The sequence below is a fragment of the Carassius gibelio genome, chromosome B3, assembly GCF_023724105.1.
Source record: "Carassius gibelio isolate Cgi1373 ecotype wild population from Czech Republic chromosome B3, carGib1.2-hapl.c, whole genome shotgun sequence".
NCBI classification, from domain to species: domain Eukaryota; kingdom Metazoa; phylum Chordata; class Actinopteri; order Cypriniformes; family Cyprinidae; genus Carassius; species Carassius gibelio.
Window position 1 is genome coordinate 44,797,468 of NC_068398.1, and position 13,615 is coordinate 44,811,082.

Here is a 13,615-nt window from a genome sequence, read left to right on the forward strand (position 1 = left end):
ATGGCCCTCAGTATTCCAGGGGGCGCTGTAGAGCCCCTGTGCCACGCCCGTGTATCAGTCTCTGCCCGGCCCTAATGGCCGCAGGTTCCAATGTGTGTGCCAATTTTCAAGACTTTTTAAGCATGTTAAGGACCCCAAAAGCCCCCGAAACCTTGGAAAAAAATTAGAAGAATAAATAATAAATATAGCTGCAAGCAGCGATGGCGGGCTCAAGCCACCAATGCCATAACCCCCCCCCCGTGGCATCAGGTAAACTGTGCCCGGCGGGCACATGCATTCACAATATCCCTCTGGCAGTGAGGTTTTAAAGGATACGGCAGTTAAAGGGTTAATCCGAATCATCTAGACTTTAAAATCACATTCACAGAACAATATATATATATATATATATATATATATATATATATATATATATATAACTTTAGTAACACTGTACAATAAGATTTCATTTATAAACATTATATTAACTATAACAATATTTATATAGCATTCATTCATGTCAGTTAATATTCCAAACTTAAAAATGAAAACATTGTTTTATTGTGATTTTTTTCCAAGTACATTTTACCAATTCCAAACCATATCAATCTTAATAACTACCATTATTTTTTATTTAATCATTTATGAGTGCTATACAATAGTCCAGGAAAGCTGGAAGAGAAAAACTCCTTATATTCATGTGTGCAGAATTATTAGGCATGTTTTCTTTTACAGATGAAATGCGCTAAAATAGAGTTTTAACTCAAACTGTAAGGTCGAAAATTATGAAATACCCATGAGAAATATCAAACACAAATGCAATACAGAAATGGATAAGTTAAGACTTGACCATTGTACAAAAAATGCTGACTGGGTCATGAGGTCAGAAAAGAAGAAGAAAAAAGCAGGTCAAGAAGAACTGACAAAAAGAATTGCAAAATAATTAGGAATTAAAGTGAAGATTAATTTTTTGTCAATTCTGCAAGACAGACTTTCAGGAAAGGAGGTGGAATAAAAATGAGCTCCTAAATCTTAATCCCAGATTCTGGAAGATATATTCCTCAAACCATGGGACAAGAGGAGGTTGTGCTGGTCCTTCACGAGTCACTCTAATCTGTTCATAAAGCCTATATATAAAGCCTTAATATATAGTATTTCACAATACTTCATGGTATTCTAATTAAATCATTTTTTGGAATCTTAAGTCTCTCAGAGCCTGACACCGAGTAATTCTGGAGAATCCAGGAAAGTGGCAGTTCTGTAAAATGTTGGCGCTGGAGACTAAATGCACCCTGATAGTTTAACACCTAATACACTTAACACACACACACACACACACACACATATTACCCACAGTGATAGTGGGACTGAGTGACATCAGATGTATGATAGTTTTTTAATTTTCTATCATCCATATAGTGTTGTATAGTCATGAAACTATGCATATTTCCTCAGAATGACTTGTCTTCTATGTGTACATTTTTTTTTGAAGTGTTTAGAAGCTGCACTTTAAAAAAATAAAAGACATTTACTGGTTACTTTTTTACTGTTTTTTAAAAAAATCACCATGACAAAGCCATTCAAGCTATCCAAAATTCATTCACACCTGTTCTGTAAGATAAATTCTTTAAACAGTGGTAAAAGAGGATGTGGTGCTGAACCTTCAAGAGTCACTCAAAACGTATCTGTTCATAAAGCCTATAAAGAATTATTCTTAATATACAGTTCACAATACTTCAGCTTGTTATTCTAATTAAGTGAGGGTCATTCTATCAGTAAAATACATAAAATTCATATTATTTTTCTTTGAAAGATTTCTATAAATGATTTAAATCATACTTGTTTCTACAATAATTATTTAAAAGTAATCCTATAGCTCCATCTGTTGGCCATTATTGGTACTAAGAATTGCAAGCTTGATTTATATGTTATGATAGTTTTAATTTTATGCTGGCTCTTAAAAATGATAAAGCTATGAAACTTACTGTGCTTCCTTCAAAAGATGACTTCTACGTATACAAAATATTATGAAGAGTTGGAATGAAAAATTTTAAAGATATAGTAAAATAACTATTGTATTGTTTTATGTTACTTTAATAAATCTCTATGGCCACACCATTTAAGGTATCCTAAACCCATTCGCAATTTAACATCTTCAGTATATTGGCTTCATGTTAAAAAGGTTTGGTGTGAACTACTTGTGTCTTCTTGGAGGAGTATGAATTCATTTACAGGATGATTTTATCATAAATCCACAATAAAACTTTTGAGTTCTGTATCAATCTGTTTTGTTGTTTGTTTATTTTTATTTTTTTATTTTTCATAGGAAGATAACTGACCCTTTACTCTCCTTTTTAATAAATGTGCTTATAAACCAAGAACAAGCTATTTATAGCTGTATTTATAAACTGCTTACTACTGACTATTAATATTGGGACAAGGCTTTATAAAGCATGAACTGACTATTTACTAATGAGTGCAGTTATTATAAAGTGTTATCAATGCATTTGCTAATGTTAACAAATTAGACATTATTTTACAGTGTTATCAAATCCCTTAAATGATTTGTAAGTGTTTTGTAATGATTTTATTGACCTACAAGCATTTGTGAAAGTTCTGCTTACATTACAGCTTAGTCTTGATCTGTGAGCTGAACAGTTTTACTGTTACATCCATGAGATTATGTAAATTCAAATAAATATCATGTCACAGGATGTCAGAGGTCAGTATCAAATTAGTTTAAAATTATTATTTGCAGCACAAATAAGGTTTTTTAGGATTTTTAAAAATCCCTAAAACTGTCAGAAAAGGATAAGGCTAAATTTATTTGTTTTTATAACTATAATGCATAAACTATGAAATTATACAAAATGTATAAAAAAGTACAACAGTTATTGTTTTCCAATGTTTTTTATTTATTTATTTTTTTTACATTTCAAAAAATTAGCCTACTGCAGTCATTCTAAACAGCTTGAACAAAACCTGTTAATATTTATTATAGACCACTGTAACTGTGTATAATCTAACAAACAAGTTTATTATGAAAATAAAAGTGTACACCAGATAAATTGGACGATAAAGAAATTGCTAACAATAGTATAATAGAGCATGTTTTAGTTTTTTAGGCGTTTAGATGCAGAAATGGACAAATCAAATGTAAAATAAAATGTAATTGATTTAATTAAATATAGATTAATTCTTGTTAGAGCAAAATAATAAATAAATACGTACACACATTAAAAAAAGCAGCCAAGATTAATGAGTTTCATTTTTTATATAGATTAAAATTGAAGACAGAAGCAGCTGGTATATGCGGTCACTTAATATTAAAATACAGTAGTTTTCGTTTATATTCGCCAAGCTATTATGTATTTTGAAATAATCTTGTCCGTGATGTGTTCGTTCGTACGACGAAAGGCAGAATCCTGCAGCTCGAGAGATATATGTTATTCTGCCAGTCGCGCTTTCAAATAGTCTTGCACACATAAACGGGTCACAAACACCTGCATTTAGCTCTTGTTGTGTTATAATTGGTGTATTGTGTGCATTTATGGCAATAATTTATTTTAAAAAGCTCTTAAACAAGAATAAATTCGTTTGTTTTGAACTTGTGACACTGTGCGTGCTGATCGGAGGCAGTGATTTCAGATAGGCAGCCGCAAATATTTCATTTTCACACAAACAGTTCAAAAACATCTTAATTTAGCTCTTGGTGTGTTCTAATTGGTGAATTGTGTGATATCGCTGGAATACATTATTTTTAATAGCTATATATCAAGAATAAACTCATTTTTTCTGAGCTCATCATTCCACACGCTCTTGCTCAGAGCGGTGATTCATCTCTCGTGTTTCTCACGTATCACTGACCACACATCAATTATTAATGAGCCCTGACCTGGTAATAATCATATATGTTGCTTTAGCTTGTCAGTGTGAATTAAATCCAAGTATTTATTTGTATTTTAACCGATTTAAAAATGAAACTAAAAGAGAGTCTCCTCCCTTTCAGTCGAATTTCCCTTTAAGGAATTGAACCTGTAGGGGCGCTATTTCTCTCAGACAATGGAAGTCTAAGCACACACACTCAAACAGAGGGACAGAGTGAGATGAGATGTCTGACAGTTTTTTAATTTTCTGTTATCCATACAGTGTTGTAAAGTCGTTAAACTATGCATATTTCCTCAGAATGACTTTTTCATCTGTATGAAAAAATTCTTTGACGTGTTTGGAAGCTGCATTTTAAAAATACAATAATGATTCCCTTTGTAAGGTCATTTAAAAAAATCACCACGGCAAAACCATTCAAGCTATCCAAAATCCATTCACAATTTAAGTTCCTATCAGAAATACTGATGTGTGTTCAGAGTTTTGTGAAATTCTAAGTATGTTATTTGCCTCAAAATCACCTGAGAAGTATTCCAGTTTGACATGTTGCCACGCCAACCATTTTTTAGATATCAATATCCCCCTTGCAGATTTATATCGGCTGTGTTTTAACATTATTCTGATGAAGTTTGAAGCAAATCGAGTAATAATAAGATGCTGAATTCAAATCATTTTGAAAATGACACACTTCCTTCTGCCAGTTGGTGGCGCTATAACTTTGACTCCTAATAGTCACATATATGCGATCGACATCATACAACGAATAATCTGATGAAGTTTGATTAAAATCAGGAAATGTATGTGGACGGTATTAGACACTTCCTGTTTCTCATTTCTCGCCATAATTTCAACGCCTCGCCACGAGCAAACCGTTCGAGATATCAAAAATCCCCTGGCAATTTTTCATCCCCAGTGTCTTGAGATCATGTTGACCAAGTTTGGCGGCAATCGAGAAAAAAACCTATGACAAGTATTTCAAATTCCAGAGCATGCGCTTTTTACATAACTCTAAATAGCTGACTTCCTGATGGGCGGAGCCTATGACATGCAATACGAAAGTTGTTCGGCACGATGAGATCTATATGTGTACTGAGTTTCATATGAAAATGTGCAAGTATGTGTGAGCTATACATCAACATTTCTGACTGTGTTCCAGGGGGCGCCGTAGAGCCCCTGTGCCACGCCCGGGTCCCAGCCTCTGCAGGCTCCTAAAGGCCACAGATTCCAAAGTGTGCGCAAATTTTCAAGAGTTTTTGAGTATGTTAAGGACCCCAAAAGCCCCCACAACTTTGACGAAAAATTTGAATACTAAACCCTAAATAGCCAACTTCCTGTTGGGCGGAGCCTATGATATGCAATACAAAAGTTGTTTGGATTGATGAGATTTATATGTGTACCGAGTTTCATTCGTCTACGAGCAAGAATGTATGATATATGGCCCTCCATATTCCAGGGGGCGCTGTAGAGCCCCTGTGCCACGCCCGTGTATCAGTCTCTGCCCGGCCCTAATGGCCGCAGGTTCCAATCTGTGTGCCAATTTTCAAGACTTTTTAAGCACGTTAAGGGCCCCAAAAGCCCCCGAGACGTTGGAAAAAAATAATAATAATAATAATAATAATAATAATAATAATAATAATAATAATAAATAATCCTAAGGAAAACAATAGGCCTCTCGCCCTTTGGGCTTGAGCCCTAATAATAATAATAACAAATAATCCTAAGGAAAACAATAGGGCTCTCGCCCTCCAGGCTTGAGCCCTAAATATAGCTGCAAGCAGCGATGGCGGGCTCAAGCCACCAATGCCATCACCACCCCGGTGGCATCAGGTAAACTGTGCCCAGCGGGCACATGCATTCACAATATCCCTCTGGCAGTGAGGTTTTAAAGGATAGAGGGGAGCGTAGAGGGGAGCGTGCATTTGCAGTGGCTGGGCCACGACTCTGGAATACCCTGCCTTTAGAGATCAGACTGGCCCCTTCCTTGTCTATTTTTAAATCTTTGCTAAAAACTTTTTTATTTTCCTTAGTGTACTGACTACTGTGTTATGCTACATTTTGAAATGGGTGGTTTTAAATTTTTTGTCTGGTCTGTTTTTATGTATGTGTAATATTCTTGCTCTTATGTTAAAGCACTTTGGTCAGCCAGGAGGCTGTTGTAAATGCGCTATACAAATAAATTGAACTTGAACTTGAACTTGAACTTGATATGGCAGTTAAAGGGTTAATCCGAATCATCTAGACTTTAAAATCACATTCACAGAACAATATATATATATATATATATATAACTTTAGTAACACTTTACAATAAGATTTCATTTATAAACATTATGTTAACATGAACAATATTTATATAGCATTCATTCATGTCAGTTAATATTCCAAACTTAAACATTAAAACATTGTTTTATTGTGATTTTTTTCCAAGCACATTTTACCAATTCCAAACCATATCAATCTTAATAACTACCATTATTTTTTATTTAATCATTTATGAGTGCTATACAATAGTCCAGGAAAGCTGGAAGAGAAAAACAGGTCAAGAAGAACTGACAAAAGAATTGCAAAAGAATTAGGAATTAATGTGAAGATTAATTTTTAGTCAATTCTGCAAGACAGACTTTCAGGAAAGGAGGTGGAATAAAAATGAGCTCCTAAATCTTAATCCCGGATTCTGGAAGATATATTCCTCAAACCATCAAACAAGAGGAGGTGGTGCTGGTCCTTCACGAGTCACTCCAATCTGTTCATAAAGCATATATATAAAGTCTTAATATAAAGTATTTCACAATACTTCATGGTATTCTAATTAAATATTTTTTTGGAATCTTAGATCTCTCAGAACCTGACACATTGTAATTCTGAGACTCCAGGAAAGTGGCAGTTCTGTAAAATGTTGGCGCTGGAGACTAAATGCTCACTGATAGTTTCACACCTAATTCACTTAAAACACACACAAACACACACACACAGTGACAGAGGGACAGAGTGACATCAGATGTATGTTTTTTAATTTTCTGTCATCCATATAATGTTGTATAGTCATGAAACTATGCATATTTCCTCAGAATGACTTGTCTTCTATGTGTACATTTTTTTGAAGTGTTTAGAAGCTGCACTTTTTTTTACTGGTTCCTTTTTTACTATTATTTCAAAAAATCACCACGACAAAACCATTCAAGCTATCCAAAATTCATTCACACCTGTTCTGTAAGATTAGTTCTTTAAACAGTGGTAAAAGAGGATGTGGTGCTGAACCTTCAAGAGTCACTCAAAACGTATCTGTCCATAAAGCCTATAAAGAATTATTCTTAATATACAGTTCACAATACTTCAGCTTGTTATTCTAATTAAGTGAGGGTCATTTTTATCAGTAAAATTCCTAAAATACATATTATTTTATTTGAAAGATTTCTATAAATTATTTAAATCATACTCGTTTCTACAATAATTATTTAAAAGTAATCCTATAGCTCCCTCTGGTGACCATTATTGGTACTAAGAATTGCAAGCTTGATTTATAAGTTATGATAGTTTTAATTTTAGGCTGGCTCTTGAAAATGAAAAAGCTATGAAACTTACTGTGCTTCCTTCAAATGAGGACTTCTACTTATATAAAAAATTATGAAGAGTTAGAATGAAAAATTTTAAAGATATAGTAAAATAACTATTGTATTTTTTTATGTTACATTAATAAATCTCTATGGCAACACCATTTAAGCTATCCTAAACCCATTCACAATTTAACATCTCAGTATATTGGCATCATGTTGAAAAAGGAGTATGGAGTAGTATGAGGAGGAGTATGAATTAATTTACAAGCTGATTTTATCATAAATCCACAATAAAATTTATTTTTCTGTTCTGTATCAATCTGTGTTGTTGTTTGTTTATTTTTATCTTTTATTTTTCATAGGAAGATAACTGATCCTTTACTCTCCTTTTTAATAAATGTGCTTATAAACCAAAAACAAGCTATTTATAGCTGTATTTATAAACTGCTTACTACTGACTATTAATATTGGGACAAGGTTTTATAAAGCATGAACTGACTATTTACTTTTTGAGTTTGAAATTATTATTTGCAGCACAAATTAGGGTTTTTTAGGATTTTAAAAAATCCCTAAAACTGTCAGAAAAGGATAAGGCCTAAGATTTCTATGTGAGTGGCTACATTTATTTGTTTTATAACTATAATGCATAAACTATGAAATTATACAAAATGTATAAAAAAGTACAACAGTCATTGTTTTCCAATGTTTTTTTTTTTTTTTTTTTGGATTTACATTAAAAAAAATTAGCCTACTGCAATCATTCTAAACAGCTTGAATAAAACCTGTTAATATTTATTATAGACCACTGTAACTGTGTATAATCTAACAAACAAGTTTATTATGAAAATAAAAGTGTGTACACCAGATAAATTGGACGATAAAGAAATTGCTAACAATAGTATAATAGAGCATGTTTTAGGTTTTTAGGCGTTTAGATGCAGATATGGACAAATCAAATGTAAAATAAAATGTAATTGATTTAATTAAATATAGATTAATTCTTGTTAGAGCAAAATAATAAATAAATAAATAAATACGTACACACATTAAAAAAGCAGCCAAGATGAATGAATTTCATTTTTTATATAGATTAAAATTGAAGACAGAAGCAGCTGGTATATGCGGTCACTTAATATTAAAATCCAGTAGATCCACTTCAGATATATTTCTCAACAGTTTATGTTCACGTGGCTGTTTTCGTTTATATTCGCCAAGCTATTATGTGTTTTGAAATAATCTTGTCCGTGATGTGTTCGTTCGTACGACGAAAGCCAGAATCCTGCAGCTCGAGAGATGTGTTATTCTGCCAGTCGCGCTTTCAAATAGTCTTGCGCACTTAAACGGGTCACAAACACCTGCATTTAGCTCTTGTAGTGTTACAATGGGTTTATTGTGTGCATTTGTGGTAATGTTTTATTTAAAAAAGCTCTTAAACAAGAATAAATTCGTTTGTTTTGAGCTCGACACTGTACGCGCTGATCGGAGGCGTGATTTCAGATAGGCAGCCACAAATATTTCATTTTCACACAAACAGTTCAAAAACATCTGAATTTAGCTCTTGGTGTGTTCTAATTGGTTGATTGTGTGATATCGCTGTAATAATTTATTTTTAAAAGCTATAAAACAGGAATAAATTCGTTTTCTCTGAGCTCTTTACTCCAGACGCTCGTGATCACAGCGGTGATTCATCTCTCCTATTTCTCACGTATCTCTGGCCAGAAATAATTTATCCATGAGCCCTGAACCGGTAATAATCAGATATGTTGGTTTAGCTTGTCAGTGTGAATTAAATCTAAGTATTTATTTGTATTTTTAACCGATTTAAAAGTGAAAGTAAAAGTCCGGTAATTGCACCTGTAGGGGCGCAATTTCTCTCAGACAATGGAAGTCTGAAGCACACATACTCAAACAGAGGGACAAAGTGAGATGAGATGTCTGAGAGTTTTTTAATTTTCTGTTATCCATACAGTGTTGTAAAGTCTTGAAACTATGCATATTTCCTCAGAATGACTTTTTCATCTGTATGAAAAAATTATTTGACGTGTTTGGAAGCTGCATTTTAAAAATACAATAATGATTCCCTTTGTAAGGTAATTTCAAAAAATCACCACGGCAAAACCATTCAAGCTATCCAAAATCCATTCACAATTTAAGTTCCTATCAGAAATACTGATGTGTGTTCAGAGTTTTGTGAAATTCTAAGTATGGTATTTGCCTCAAAATCACCTGAGAAGTATTCCAGTTTGACATGTTGCCACGCCAACAATTTTTTAGATATCAATATCCCCCTTGCAGATTTATATCGGCTGTGTTTTAACATTATTCTGATGAAGTTTGAAGCAAATCGAATAATAATAAGATGCTGAATTCAAATCATTTTGAAAATGACACACTTCCTTCTGCCAGTTGGTGGCGCTATAACTTTGACTCCTAATAGTCACATATATGCGATCGACATCATACAACGAATAATCTGATGAAGTTTGATTAAAATCAGGAACTGTATGTGGATGGTATTAGACACTTCCTGTTTCTCATTTCTCGCCATAATTTCAACGCCTCGCCACGAGCAAACCGTTCGAGATATCAAAAATCCCCTGGCAATTTTTCATCCCCAGTGTCTTGAGATCATGTTGACCGAGTTTGGCGGCAATCGAGAAAAAAACCTATGACAAGTATTTCAAATTCCAGAGCATGCGCTTTTTACATAACTCTAAATAGCTGACTTCCTGTTGGGTGGAGCCTATGACATGCAATATGAAAGTTGTTCGGCACGATGAGATCTATATGTGTACTGAGTTTCATATGAATATGTGCAAGTATGTGTGAGCTATACATCAACATTTATGACTGTGTTCCAGGGGGCGCCATAGAGCCCCTGTGCCACGCCCGGGTCCCAGCCTCTGCAGGCTCCTAAAGGCCACAGATTCCAAAGTGTGCGCAGATTTTCAAGAGTTTTTGAGTATGTTAAGGACCCCCAAAGCCCCCACAACTTTGACGAAAAATTTGAATACTAAACCCTAAATAGCCAACTTCCTGTTGGGCGGAGCCTATGATATGCAATACAAAAGTTGTTTGGATTGATGAGATTTATATGTGTACCGAGTTTCATACGTCTACGAGCAAGAATGTATGATATATGGCCCTCCATATTCCAGGGGGCGCTGTAGAGCCCCTGTGCCACGCCCGTGTATCAGTCTCTGCCCGGCCCTAATGGCCGCAGGTTCCAATCTGTGTGCCAATTTTCAAGACTTTTTAAGCACGTTAAGGGCCCCAAAAGCCCCCGAGACGTTGGAAAAAAAAAAAAAAAATAATAATAATAATAATAATAATAATAATAATAAAAAATAATCCTAAGGAAAACAATAGGCCTCTCGCCCTTTGGGCTTGAGCCCTAATAATAATAAACGGAGCAATTCCAAGAGGGTCCTCACACCATCGGTGCTCGGGCCCTAATAATAAACGGAGCAATTCCAATAGGGTCCTCACACCATCGGTGCTCGGGCCCTAATTAAAGCTGCAAGCAGCGATGAACGGGCCCTCGCACCCGGGCTCACCGCCATCGTGTGGCTTTAGTAAAAAGGTGAACGTTGAGAAATATGCATTTAAACTCATAAATATAAGTGCAATATATCAAAGTATATTCCATATGTGTGCAAATCTTCCTGTTGCCAGCAGGTGGCGCTATCGTTATAATGGAATAATGGCCTTCAGATGTGTTCAAGCCAGGACCCTTATCACACATGTGAAGTTTGGGCAAGATCGGACATTTTATGCCTGAGTTATAACATCTTTTATTCCCATGGCGAGACATCGAACTTCGTCATGGCGCCATGGACACGCCTTTTAACAAAAACTCAAGATCTTCACAACTACACATCACACAGGTGTTTAGATTAGACTGACCACAAAAAAGACATTGATGTCATAAAATTTCTAGGAGTAGTTCTTCGCAGCGTAAAATATGTCACTTCCTGTTGCCAATAGGTGGCGCTATGACTATAACTGAATATTGGCATGTCAATATGTTCAGGTTCGGAGTCTCATCAAACATGTGAAGTATTGGGCACATTGGACATTGTATGTCTGAGTTATAGCAACTTCATTTTTCATGGCGAATCAACGAAATTCGCCAGGCCGCCACGGACACGCCCATTAACGAAAACTCAAAATCTTCGCAATTTAACATCGCAAAGGCCTTTAGATTAGGCATACCAAATTTGGTGTTGATCTGAATAAATCTCTAGGAGGAGTTCGTTAAAATACAACGCATGGAAATGACAAAAATGACACAAAATTTGCTCATAAAATTAAAAATAACCGACTTCCTGTTGGGTTTAGAATTTTGGTCCAAGAGTCTTTTTTGTAGGTATTGGTGTGATAAATGTGTGTGCCAATTTTCGTGCATGTACATGAAACGTAGCTCGAGGTGCACACCGCTGAACGTGTATAGGTGGCGCTGTCGAGCCATTTTGCCACGCCCACTTCTGAAACCCAAATCAGACATAAATTTTCACCAGTTTGGAGGTGTGTGCAAAGTTTCATGACTTTTTAAGCATGTTTAGGCCCTCAAAAATGCGATTCATTTCGGAGAAGCGGAATAATAATAATAATAATAAACGGAGCAATTCCAAGAGGGTCCTCGCACCATCGGTGCTCGGGCCCTAATTAAAGCTGCAAGCAGCGATGAACGGGCCCTCGCACCCGGGCTCACCGCCATCGTGTGGCTTTAATAAAAAGGTGAACATTGAGAAATATGCATTTAAACTCATAAATATAAGTGCAGTATATCAAAGTTTATTCCATATGTGTGCCAATCTTCCTGTTGCCAGCAGGTGGCGCTATCGTTATAATGGAATATTGGCCTTCAGATGTGTTCAGACCAGGACTCTTATCACACATGTGAAGTTTGGAGAAGATTGAACATTTTATGCCTGAGTTACAACAACTTCTCTTGCTGTGCGAGACATCAAATTTTGTCATGGCGTTATGGACACGCCCTTTAACAAAAACTCAAGATCTTCACAATTTAACATTGCACAGGCCTTTAGATTAGACTGACCACAAAAAAAAAACATTAATGTCAAAAGATTTCTAGGAGTAGTTTGTCGCAGCGTAAAACATGTCACTTCCTGTTGCCAGCAGGTGGCGCTATGACTATAACTGAATATGGGCATGTAGATCTGTTATGGGCAGAAGTCTTATCTAACATGTGAAGTTTGGGGCAGATTGGACATTGTATGTCTGAGTTACATCAACTTCCTTTTTCATGGCGAAACATCAAAATTTGTCAGGCCGCCATGGACACGCCCTTTAACGAAACCTCAAGTCCTTCACAATTTAACATCGCAAATGGCTTTGGATTACACTGACCAAGTTTGGTGTTGATCTGAATAAATCTCTAGGAGGAGTTCGTTAAAGTACAACCCCTGAAAATGGCAAAAACTATGCCAATTTTGCAGAGAAAATTCAAAATAACCGACTTCCTGTTGGGATCCGGATTTTGTACCAAGAGACTTTTTTGTAGGTATTGGTGTGTTACATGTGTGTACCAATTTTTGTACATGTACGTGAAACATAGCTCGAGGCGCACTCCGTTGAAAGTGCATATGCACTCCGTTGAAAGTGTATAGGTGGCGCTATCGAGCCATTTTGCCACACCCAATGGAATATTTGCCTTCATATCTGTTCAGGCCAGGACCCTTATCACACATGTGAAGTTTGGGTAAGATCGGACATTTTATGCCTGAGTTATAACATCTTTTATTCCCATGGCGAGACATCGAACTTCGGCACGGCGCCATGGACATGCCTTTTAACAAAAACTCAAGATCTTCACAACCAAACATCACACAGGTCTTTAGATTAGACTGACCACAAAAAAGACATTGATGTCATAACATTTCTAGAAATAGTTTGTCGCAGTCTAAAATATGTCACTTCCTGTTGCCAAAAGGTGGCGCTATGACTATAACTGAATATTGGCATGTAGATTTGTTCAGGTCAAGAGTCTTATCCAACATGTGTAGTTTGGGGCAGATTGGACATTGTATGTCTGAGTTACAGCAACTTCCTTTTTCATGGCGAAACATCAAAATTTGTCAGGCCGCCATGGACCCGCCCTTTAACGAAACGTCAAGTCCTTCGCAATTTATTATCGCAAAGGGCTTTAGATTACACTGACCAAGTTTGGTGTTG